Source organism: Tasmannia lanceolata, unplaced genomic scaffold (assembly GCF_043159265.1).
Source record: "Tasmannia lanceolata isolate RefF3 unplaced genomic scaffold, GAP_Taslan_0.1 ptg000034l, whole genome shotgun sequence".
Taxonomy (NCBI): domain Eukaryota; kingdom Viridiplantae; phylum Streptophyta; class Magnoliopsida; order Canellales; family Winteraceae; genus Tasmannia; species Tasmannia lanceolata.
The window spans coordinates 1,226,829-1,238,543 of NW_027518711.1; positions in this window are offsets into that span (position 1 = coordinate 1,226,829).

Consider the following 11,715-nt stretch of genomic DNA (forward strand, 5'->3'; position numbering starts at 1 on the left):
CTTTCAGTGGAAAAAATTTCATTTAAGATTAGGTGGGGTGAGAGCGTTTTGGTCCATTTTTTAAAGTGTGCGAAACGTCACCCAAAATTAAAACCTCCATAACTCTCTAATTTTAAGTCCAAAAGTGGTGAAATTTCTACCAATCGGAGGTCCTAAGATTCTATTTCAGGGAAAGAAATCTCATTTCAAAATTTGTTGGGATGAGAGTTGTAGTCCATTTTATAAAGAGTGTGCGAAACGTCAACCAAAATTAAAACCTCTATAACTCTCTCACTTTAAGTCCAAAAGTGGTGAAATTTCTACCAATCGGAATTCTTCAAATTTTCTTTCAGGAGAGTGAAATCTCGTTTCACAATTCATTGGGGTGAGAGAGTTGTATTCCGTTTTATAAAATGTGTTAAACATCACCCAAAATTAAAACCTCCATAACTCTCTCATTGTAAGTGCAATAGTGGTGAAATTTCTACCAATTGGAGGTCTTCAAATTCTCTTTCAGTGGAAAATATCTCATTTAAGATTAGGTGGGGTTAGAGCGTTTTGGTCCATTTTTTAAAGTGTGCGAAACGTCACCCAAAATTAAAACCTCCATAACTCTCTCATTTTAAGTCCAAAAGTGGTGAAATTTCTACCAATCGGAGGTCCTAAGATTCTATTTCGGGGAAAGAAATCTCATTTCAAAATTTATTGGGAAAGAACTCTCTCTCACTTTAAGTAAAAAAGGGGTGAAATTTCTACCAATTGGATGTCTTCAAATTCTCTTTCAACGGAAAAAATCTCATTTAAAAATTCGTTGGGATGAGGGACTTTTTGTCCATTTTGTAAAGAGTGTGTGAAACATCACCCAAAATTAAAAGCACCATAACTCTCTCATTTTAAGTCCAAAAGTGTTGAAATTTCTACCAATCGGAGGTCCTAAGATTCTATTTCAGGGGAAAGAAATCTCATTTCAAAATTTGTTGGGATGAGCGAGTTATAGTCCATTTTATAAAGAGTGTGTGCCACGTCACCCAAAATTAAAACCTCTATAACTCTCTCTCTCTCTTTATGTCCAAAAGTGGTTAAATTTCTACCAATCGGAGGTCTTCAAATTCTCTTTCAGGGGACAGAAATCACGTTTCAAAATTCATTGGGGTTAGAGAGTTGTAGTCTGTTTTATAAAGAGTGTGTTAAACGTCACCAAAAATTAAAACCTCCATGACTCTCTGATTTTAAGTGCAAAAGTGGTAAAATTTCTACCAATTGGAGGTCTTGAAATTCTCTTTCAATGGAAAAAATCTCATTCAAGATTAGCGGGGGTGAGAGCGTTTCGGTCCATTTTATAAAAAGTGCGAAACGTCACCCAAAATTAAAACCTCCATAAGTCTCTCATTTTAGCTTCAAAACTGGTGAAATTTCTACCAATAGGAGGTCGTCAAATTCTCTTTTACCGGAAAAAAATCTCATTTAAAAATTCGGTGGGATGACGGAGTTTTTTTCCATTTTATAAAGACTGTGTGAAACGTCACTCAAAATTAAAACCTCAATAAGTCTCGCCTTTTAAGTCTAAAAGTGGTGAAATTTCTACCAATCGGTGGTCTTAAGATACCATTTCAGGGGAAGGAAATCTCATTCCAAAATTCATTGCGGTGAGAGAGTTGTAGTCCGGTTTATAAAGAGTGTGATAAACATCACCAAAAATTAAAACCTCCATAACTCTCTCATTTTAAGTGCAAAAGTGGTGAAATTTCTACCAATTGGAGGTCTTCAAATTCTCTTTCAGTGGAAAAACTCTCATTTAAGATTAGGTGGGGTGAGAGCGTTTTGGTCCATTTTTTAAAGTGTGCGAAACGTCACCCAAAATTAAAACCTCCATAACTCTCTAATTTTAAGTCCAAAAGTGGTGAAATTTCTACCAATCGGAGGTCCTAAGATTCTATTTCAGGGAAAGAAATCTCATTTCAAAATTTGTTGGGATGAGAGTTGTAGTCCATTTTATAAAGAGTGTGCGAAACGTCAACCAAAATTAAAACCTCTATAACTCTCTCACTTTAAGTCCAAAAGTGGTGAAATTTCTACCAATCGGAATTCTTCAAATTTTCTTTCAGGAGAGTGAAATCTCGTTTCACAATTCATTGGGGTGAGAGAGTTGTATTCCGTTTTATAAAGTGTGTTAAACATCACCCAAAATTAAAACCTCCATAACTCTCTCATTGTAAGTGCAATAGTGGTGAAATTTCTACCAATTGGAGGTCTTCAAATTCTCTTTCAATGGAAAAAATCTCATTTAAGATTAGGTGGGGTGAGAGCGTTTTGGTCCATTTTTTAAAGTGTGCGAAACGTCACCCAAAATTAAAACCTCCATAACCATCTCATTTTAAATCCAAAAGTGGTGAAATTTCTACCAATCGGAGGTCCTAAGATTCTATTTCAGGGAAAGAAATCTCATTCCAAAATTTGTTGGGATGAGAGTTATAGTCCATTTTATAAAGTGTGTGCGAAAAGTCACCCAAAATTAAAACCTCTGTAACTCTCTAACTTTAAGTCCAAAAGTGGTGAAATTTCTGCCTATCAGAGGTCTTCAAATTTTCTTCCAGGGGAGAGAAATCTCGTTTCAAAATTCATTGGGGTGAGAGGGTTGTAGTCCGTTTTATAAATAGTGTGTGTTAAATGACACCAAAATTAAAACCTCCATAACTCTCTCATTTTAAGTGCAAAAGTGGTGAAATTTCTACCAATTGGAGGTCTTCAAATTCTCTTTCAATGGAAAAAATCATGGTTAAGATTTAGTGGGGTGGGAGCATTTTGGCCCATTTTATAATGAGTGCGAAACGTCACCCAAAATTTAAACCTTCACAACTCTTTCATTTTAGGTTCAAAAGTGGTGAAATTTCTACCAATCGGAGGTCTTCAAATTCTCTTTCAGGGGAAAGAAATCTCGTTTCAAAATTTGTTGGGGTGAGAGAGTTGTAGTACATTTTGTAAAGAGTGTTTGAAACGTCACCCAAAATTAAGAGCACCATAAGTCTCATTTTAAGTCCAAAAGTGGTGAAATTTCTACCAACTGGATGTCTTCAAATTCTCTTTTTTGTCCATTTTATAAAGAGTGTGTGAAACGTCACCCAAAATTAAAACCTCAATAAGTCTCGCCTTTTAAGTCCAAATGTGGTGAAGTTTCTACCAATCGGAGGTCCTAAGATTCCATTTCAGGGGAAAGAAATCTCATTCCAAAATACATTGGGGTGAGAGAGTTGTAGTCTGTTTTATAAAGAGTGTGTTAAACATCACCCAAAATTAAAACCTCCATAACTCTCTCATTTTAAGTGCAAAAGTGGTGAAATTTCTACCAATTAGAGGTCTTCAAATTCTCTTTCAATGGAAAAAACCTCATTTAAGATTAGGTGGGGTGAGAGCGTTTTGGTTCATTTTTTTAAGAGTACGAAACGTCACCCAAAATTAAAACCTCCATAACTCTCGCATTTTAGGTCCAAAAGTGGTGAAATTTCTACCAATCGGAGGTCCTAAGATTCTATTTCAGGGAAAGAAATCTCATTTCAAAATTTGCTGGGATGAGAGTTGTAGTCCATTTTATAAAGAGTGTGAAAACGTCACCCAAAATTAAAACCACCATAACTCTCGCATTTTAAGTCCAAAAGTGGTGAAATTTCTACCAATCGGAGGTCCTAAGATTCTATTTCAGGGACAGAAATCTGATTTCAAAATTTGTTGGGATGAGAGTTGTAGTCCATTTTATAAAGAGTGTGCGAAACGTCAACCAAAATTAAAACCTCTATAACTCTCTCACTTTAAGTCCAAAAGTGGTGAAATTTCTACCAATCGGAATTCTTCAAATTTTCTTTCAGGAGAGTGAAATCTCGTTTCACAATTCATTGGGGTGAGAGAGTTGTATTCCGTTTTATAAAGTGTGTTAAACATCACCCAAAATTAAAACCTCCATAACTCTCTCATTGTAAGTGCAATAGTGGTGAAATTTCTACCAATTGGAGGTCTTCAAATTCTCTTTCAGTGGAAAAAATCTCATTTAAGATTAGGTGGGGTGAGAGCGTTTTAGTCCATTTTTTAAAGTGTGCGAAACGTCACCTAAAATTAAAACCTCCATAACTCTCTCATTTTAAGTCCAAAAGTGGTGAAATTTCTACCAATCGGAGGTCCTAAGATTCTATTTCAGGGAAAGAAATCTCATTCCAAAATTTGTTGGGATGAGAGTTGTAGTCCATTTTATAAAGTGTGTGCGAAAAGTCACCCAAAATTAAAACCTCTATAACTCTCTCACTTTAAGTCCAAAAGTGGTGAAATTTCTGCGTATCAGAGGTCTTCAAATTTTCTTCCAGGGGAGAGAAATCTCGTTTCAAAATTCATTGGGGTGAGAGGGTTGTAGTCCGTTTTATAAATAGTGTGTTAAATGACACCAAAATTAAAACCTCCATAACTCTCTCATTTTAAGTGCAAAAGTGGTGAAATTTCTACCAATTGGAGGTCTTCAAATTCTCTTTCAATGGAAAAAATCTTGGTTAAGATTTAGTGGGGTGGGAGCGTTTTGGCCCATTTTATAATGAGTGCGAAACGTCACCCAAAATTTAAACCTTCACAACTCTTTCATTTTAGGTTCAAAAGTGGTGAAATTTCTACCAATCGGAGGTCTTCAAATTCTCTTTCAGGGGAAAGAAATCTCGTTTCAAAATTTGTTGGGGTGAGAGAGTTGTAGTCCATTTTGTAAAGAGTGTTCGAAACGTCACCCAAAATTAAAAGCACCATAAGTCTCATTTTAAGTCCAAAAGTGGTGAAATTTCTACCAACTGGATGTCTTCAAATTCTCTTTTTTGTCCATTTTATAAAGAGTGTGTGAAACGTCACCCAAAATTAAAACCTCAATAAGTCTCGCCTTTTAAGTCCAAATGTGGTGAAGTTTCTACCAATCGGAGGTCCTAAGATTCCATTTCAGGGGAAAGAAATCTCATTCCAAAATACATTGGGGTGAGAGAGTTGTAGTCTGTTTTATAAAGAGTGTGTTAAACATCACCCAAAATTAAAACCTCCATAACTCTCTCATTTTAAGTGCAAAAGTGGTGAAATTTCTACCAATTGGAGGTCTTCAAATTCTCTTTCAATGGAAAAAACCTCATTTAAGATTAGGTGGGGTGAGAGCGTTTTGGTCCATTTTTTTAAGAGTGCGAAACGTCACCCAAAATTAAAACCTCCATAACTCTCGCATTTTAGGTCCAAAAGTGGTGAAATTTCTACCAATCGGAGGTCCTAAGATTCTATTTCAGGGAAAGAAATCTCATTTCAAAATTTGCTGGGATGAGAGTTGTAGTCCATTTTATAAAGAGTGTGTAAAACGTCACCCAAAATTAAAACCACCATAACTCTCGCATTTTAAGTCCAAAAGTGGTGAAATTTCTACCAATCGGAGGTCCTAAGATTCTATTTCAGGGACAGAAATCTGATTTCAAAATTTGTTGGGATGAGAGTTGTAGTCCATTTTATAAAGAGTGTGCGAAACGTCAACCAAAATTAAAACCTCTATAACTCTCTCACTTTAAGTCCAAAAGTGGTGAAATTTCTACCAATCGGAATTCTTCAAATTTTCTTTCAGGAGAGTGAAATCTCGTTTCACAATTCATTGGGGTGAGAGAGTTGTATTCCGTTTTATAAAGTGTGTTAAACATCACCCAAAATTAAAACCTCCATAACTCTCTCATTGTAAGTGCAATAGTGGTGAAATTTCTACCAATCGGAGGTCTTCAAATTCTCTTTCAGTGGAAAAAATCTCATTTAAGATTAGGTGGGGTGAGAGCGTTTTGGTCCATTTTTTAAAGTGTGCGAAACGTCACCCAAAATTAAAACCTCCATAACTCTCTCATTTTAAGTCCAAAAGTGGTGAAATTTCTACCAATCGGAGGTCCTAAGATTCTATTTCAGGGAAAGAAATCTCATTCCAAAATTTGTTGGGATGAGAGTTGTAGTCCATTTTATAAAGTTTGTGTGAAAAGTCACCCAAAATTAAAACCTCTGTAACTCTCTCACTTTAAGTCCAAAAGTGGTGAAATTTCTGCCTATCAGAGGTCTTCAAATTTTCTTCCAGGGGAGAGAAATCTCGTTTCAAAATTCATTGGGGTGAGAGGGTTGTAGTCCGTTTTATAAATAGTGTGTGTTAAATGACACCAAAATTAAAACCTCCATAACTCTCTCATTTTAAGTGCAAAAGTGGTGAAATGTCTACCAATTGGAGGTCTTCAAATTCTCTTTCAATGGAAAAAATCTTGGTTAAGATTTAGTGGGGTGGGAGCATTTTGGCCCATTTTATAATGAGTGCGAAACGTCACCCAAAATTTAAACCTTCACAACTCTTTCATTTTAGGTTCAAAAGTGGTGAAATTTCTACCAATCGGAGGTCTTCAAATTCTCTTTCAGGGGAAAGAAATCTCGTTTCAAAATTTGTTGGGGTGAGAGAGTTGTAGTCCATTTTGTAAAGAGTGTTCGAAACGTCACCCAAAATTAAAAGCACCATAAGTCTCATTTTAAGTCCAAAAGTGGTGAAATTTCTACCAACTGGATGTCTTCAAATTCTCTTTTTTGTCCATTTTATAAAGAGTGTGTGAAACGTCACCCAAAATTAAAACCTCAATAAGTCTCGCCTTTTAAATCCAAATGTGGTGAAGTTTCTACCAATCGGAGGTCCTAAGATTCCATTTCAGGGGAAAGAAATCTCATTCCAAAATACATTGGGGTGAGGGGTGGGATGAGGAACTTTTTGTCAATTTTATAAAGAGTGTGTGAAACATCACCTAAAATTAAAAGCACCATAACTCTCTCATTTTAAGTCCAAAAGTGTTGAAATTTCTACCAATCGGAGGTCCTAAGATTCTATTTCAGGGGAAAGAAATCTCATTTCAAAATTTGTTGGTATGAGCGAGTTATAGTCCATTTTATAAAGAGTGTGTGCCACGTCACCCAAAATTAAAACCTCTATAACTCTCTCTCTCACTTTATGTCCAAAAGTGGTTAAATTTCTACCAATCGGAGGTCTTCAAATTCTCTTTCAGGGGACAGAAATCACGTTTCAAAATTCATTGGGGTTAGAGAGTAGTAGTCTGTTTTATAAAGAGTGTGTTAAACGTCACCAAAAATTAAAACCTCCATTACTCTCTGATTTTAAGTGCAAAAGTGGTAAAATTTCTACCAATTGGAGGTCTTGAAATTCTCTTTCAATGGAAAAAATCTCATTCAAGATTAGCGGGGGTGAGAGCGTTTCGGTCCATTTTATAAAAAGAGCGAAACGTCACCCAAAATTAAAACCTCCATAAGTCTCTCATTTTAGCTTCAAAACTGGTGAAATTTCTACCAATAGGAGGTCTTCAAATTCTCTTTTACCGGAAAAAAATCTCATTTAAAAATTCGGTGGGATGACGGAGTTTTTTTCCATTTTATAAAGAGTGTGTGAAACGTCACTCAAAATTAAAACCTCAATAAGTCTCGCCTTTTAAGTCTAAAAGTGGTGAAATTTCTACCAATCGGTGGTCTTAAGATACCATTTCAGGGGAAGGAAATCTCATTCCAAAATTCATTGCGGTGAGAGAGTTGTAGTCAGGTTTATAAAGAGTGTGATAAACATCACCAAAAATTAAAACCTCCATAACTCTCTCATTTTAAGTGCAAAAGTGGTGAAATTTCTACCAATTGGAGGTCTTCAAATTCTCTTCCAGTGGAAAAAATCTCATTTAAGATTAGGTGGGGTGAGAGCGTTTTGGTCCATTTTTTAAAGTGTGCGAAACGTCACCCAAAATTAAAACCTCCATAACTCTCTAATTTTAAGTCCAAAAGTGGTGAAATTTCTACCAATCGGAGGTCCTAAGATTCTATTTCAGGGAAAGAAATCTCATTTCAAAATTTGTTAGGATGAGAGTTGTAGTCCATTTTATAAAGAGTGTGCGAAACGTCAACCAAAATTAAAACCTCTATAACTCTCTCACTTTAAGTCCAAAAGTGGTGAAATTTCTACCAATCGGAATTCTTCAAATTTTCTTTCAGGAGAGTGAAATCTCGTTTCACAATTCATTGGGGTGAGAGAGTTGTATTCCGTTTTATAAAGTGTGTTAAACATCACCCAAAATTAAAACCTCCATAACTCTCTCATTGTAAGTGCAATAGTGGTGAAATTTCTACCAATTGGAGGTCTTCAAATTCTCTTTCAGTGGAAAAAATCTCATTTAAGATTAGGTGGGGTGAGAGCGTTTTGGTCCATTTTTTAAAGTGTGCGAAACGTCACCCAAAATTAAAACCTCCATAACTCTCTCATTTTAAGTCCAAAAGTGGTGAAATTTCTACCAATCGGAGGTCCTAAGATTCTATTTCAGGGAAAGAAATCTCATTCCAAAATTTGTTGGGATGAGAGTTGTAGTCCATTTTATAAAGTGTGTGCGAAAAGTCACCCAAAATTAAAACCTCTGTAACTCTCTCACTTTAAGTCCAAAAGTGGTGAAATTTCTGCCTATCAGAGGTCTTCAAATTTTCTTCCAGGGTAGAGAAATCTCGTTTCAAAATTCATTGGGGTGAGAGGGTTGTAGTCCGTTTTATAAATAGTGTGTGTTAAATGACACCAAAATTAAAACCTCCATAACTCTCTCATTTTAAGTGCAAAAGTGGTGAAATTTCTACCAATTGGAGGTCTTCAAATTCTCTTTCAATTGAAAAAATCTTAGTTAAGATTTAGTGGGGTGGGAGCATTTTGGCCCATTTTATAATGAGTGCGAAACGTCACCCAAAATTTAAACCTTCACAACTCTTTCATTTTAGGTTCAAAAGTGGTGAAATTTCTACCAATCGGAGGTCTTCAAATTCTCTTTCAGGGGAAAGAAATCTCGTTTCAAAATTTGTTGGGGTGAGAGAGTTGTAGTCCATTTTGTAAAGAGTGTTCGAAACGTCACCCAAAATTAAAAGCACCATAAGTCTCATTTTAAGTCCAAAAGTGGTGAAATTTCTACCAACTGGATGTCTTCAAATTCTCTTTTTTGTCCATTTTATAAAGAGTGTGTGAAACGTCACCCAAAATTAAAACCTAAATAAGTCTCGCCTTTTAAGTCCAAATGTGGTGAAGTTTCTACCAATCGGAGGTCCTAAGATTCCATTTCAGGGGAAAGAAATCTCATTCCAAAATACATTGGGGTGAGAGAGTTGTAGTCTGTTTTATAAAGAGTGTGTTAAACATCACCCAAAATTAAAACCTCCATAACTCTCTCATTTTAAGTGCAAAAGTGGTGAAATTTCTACCAATTGGAGGTCTTCAAATTCTCTTTCAATGGAAAAAACCTCATTTAAGATTAGGTGGGGTGAGAGCGTTTTGGTCCATTTTTTTAAGAGTGCGAAACGTCACCCAAAATTAAAACCTCCATAACTCTCGCATTTTAGGTCCAAAAGTGGTGAAATTTCTACCAATCGGAGGTTCTAAGATTCTATTTCAGGGAAAGAAATCTCATTTCAAAATTTGCTGGGATGAGAGTTGTAGTCCATTTTATAAAGAGTGTGTGAAACGTCACCCAAAATTAAAACCACCATAACTCTCGCATTTTAAGTCCAAAAGTGGTGAAATTTCTACCAATCGGAGGTCCTAAGATTCTATTTCAGGGACAGAAATCTGATTTCAAAATTTGTTGAGATGAGAGTTGTAGTCCATTTTATAAAGTCTGTGCGGAACGTCACCCAAAATTAAAACCTCTATAACTCTCTCTCACTTTAAGTCCAAAAGTCGTGAAATTTCTACCAATCGGAGGTCTTCAAATTTCTTTCAGGGGAGAGAAATCTCGTTTCAAAATTCATTGGGGTGAGAGAGTTGTAGTCCGTTTTATAAAGAGTGTGTTAAATGTCACCAAAAATTAAAATCTTCATAACTCTCTCATTTTAATTGCAAAAGTGGTGAAATTTCTACAAATTGGAGGTCTTCAAATTCTATTTCAATCGAAAAAATCTCATTTAAAATTAGCGGGGGCGAGAGCGTTTTGGTCCATTTTATAAAGAGTGTGAAACGTCACCAAAATTAAAACCTCCATAAGTTTCGCATTTTTAGTGCAAAAGTGGTGAAATTTATTGCAATTTGAGGTCTTCAAATTCTCTTTGAATGGAAGAAATCTTGTTTAAGATTAGGTGGGCATGGACTGTTTTGGCGCATTTTATAAAGAGTGCGAAACGTCACCCAAAATTAAAACCTCCATAACTCTAGCATTTTAAGTCCAAAAGTGGTGAAATTTCTACCAATCGGAGGTCCTAAGATTCTATTTCAGGGAAAGAAATCTCATTTCAAAATTTATTGGGAAAGAACTCTCTCTCACATTAAGTAAAAAAGGGGTGAAATTTCTACCAATTGGATGTCTTCAAATTCTCTTTCAACGGAAAAAATCTCATTTAAAAATTCGGTGGGATGAGGGACTTTTTGTCCATTTTATAAAGAGTGTGTGAAACATCACCCAAAATTAAAAGCACCATAACTCTCTCATTTTAAGTCCAAAAGTGTTGAAATTTCTACCAGTCGGAGGTCCTAAGATTCTATTTCAGGGGAAAGAAATCTCATTTCAAAATTTGTTGGGATGAGCGAGTTACAGTCCATTTTATAAAGAGTGTGTGCCACGTCACCCAAAATAAAAACCTCTATAAATCTCTCTCTCACTTTATGTCCAAAAGTGGTTAAATTTCTACCAATCGGAGGTCTTCAAATTCTCTTTCAGGGGACAGAAATCACGTTTCAAAATTCATTGGGGTTAGAGAGTTGTAGTCTGTTTTATAAAGAGTGTCTTAAACGTCACCAAAAATTAAAACCTCCATAACTCTCTGATTTTAAGTGCAAAAGTGGTAAAATTTCTACCAATTGGAGGTCTTGAAATTCTCTTTCAATGGAAAAAATCTCATTCAAGATTAGCGGGGGTGAGAGCGTTTCGGTCCATTTTATAAAAGGAGCGAAACGTCACCCAAAATTAAAACCTCCATAAGTCTCTCATTTTAGCTTCAAAACTGGTGAAATTTCTACCAATAGGAGGTCTTCAAATTCTCTTTTACCGGAAAAAAATCTCATTTAAAAATTCGGTGGGATGACGGAGTTTTTTTCCATTTTATAAAGAGTGTGTGAAATGTCACTCAAAATTAAAACCTCAATAAGTCTCGCCTTTTAAGTCTAAAAGTGGTGAAATTTCTACCAATCGGTGGTCTTAAGATACCATTTCAGGGGAAGGAAATCTCATTCCAAAATTCATTGCGGTGAGAGAGTTGTAGTCCGGTTTATAAAGAGTGTGATAAACATCACCAAAAATTAAAACCTCCATAACTCTCTCATTTTAAGTGCAAAAGTGGTGAAATTTCTACCAATTGGAGGTCTTCAAATTCTCTTTCAGTGGAAAAAATCTCATTTAAGATTAGGTGGGGTGAGAGCGTTTTGGTCCATTTTTTAAAGTGTGCGAAACGTCACCCAAAATTAAAACCTCCATAACTCTCTAATTTTAAGTCCAAAAGTGGTGAAATTTCTACCAATCGGTGGTCCTAAGATTCTATTTCAGGGAAAGAAATCTCATTTCAAAATTTGTTGGGATGAGAGTTGTAGTCCATTTTATAAAGAGTGTGCGAAACGTCAACCAAAATTAAAATCTCTATAACTCTCTCACTTTAAGTCCAAAAGTGGTGAAATTTCTACCAATCGGAATTCTTCAAATTTTCTTTCAGGAGAGTGAAATATCG